This window comes from Phyllostomus hastatus, unplaced genomic scaffold (assembly GCF_019186645.2).
Source record: "Phyllostomus hastatus isolate PE091 unplaced genomic scaffold, TTU_PhHast_1.1 phas_contig_551, whole genome shotgun sequence".
In the NCBI taxonomy this organism is placed as follows: Eukaryota; Metazoa; Chordata; class Mammalia; order Chiroptera; family Phyllostomidae; genus Phyllostomus; species Phyllostomus hastatus.
The window spans coordinates 5,929,746-5,930,206 of record NW_025333909.1 but is presented as its reverse complement, the minus strand read 5'-3'; positions in this window follow the sequence as shown (position 1 = coordinate 5,930,206).

The window sequence follows — 461 nt, the reverse complement described above, 5'->3', positions numbered from 1 at the left end:
CCATAGTTCAACACCCCAGAGTCTACCCAAAGGTCAAGAGCATCATTAACCTGGCTTCCAAATTCTTGACCCAGGTCTGCTGACAACAAGCCCAGTCATTCCAGATCATTCTCAGTGTGACAGAAGGCAACCCACTTTTAATTCTGTGGAGGCAATTCTGTTGTGGGAGTTTCAGAAAACCAAGCTCAAACTAAGGCAATTATTTTCCAGGAAATAAACCACCAGAAAGGAAAAGCCTTTTTAGAATGTGGATGGCATCACAAGTATTATAATGGGGGGAGAGAAAGAATGTATCTTGCCTAAAATCAAGTTTCACATAATAGCAGTTAGATCAGTCTATCTTCTTTCTCTGCCTACAAATAGTCTAACCACCCCCCCCCCCGCCCCGCCGCCGCCCGGTCATAAAAATCAGAGAGAACTACGTTGGACAGAGTACATTCCTTCCTGCTTCCCATCTCAGA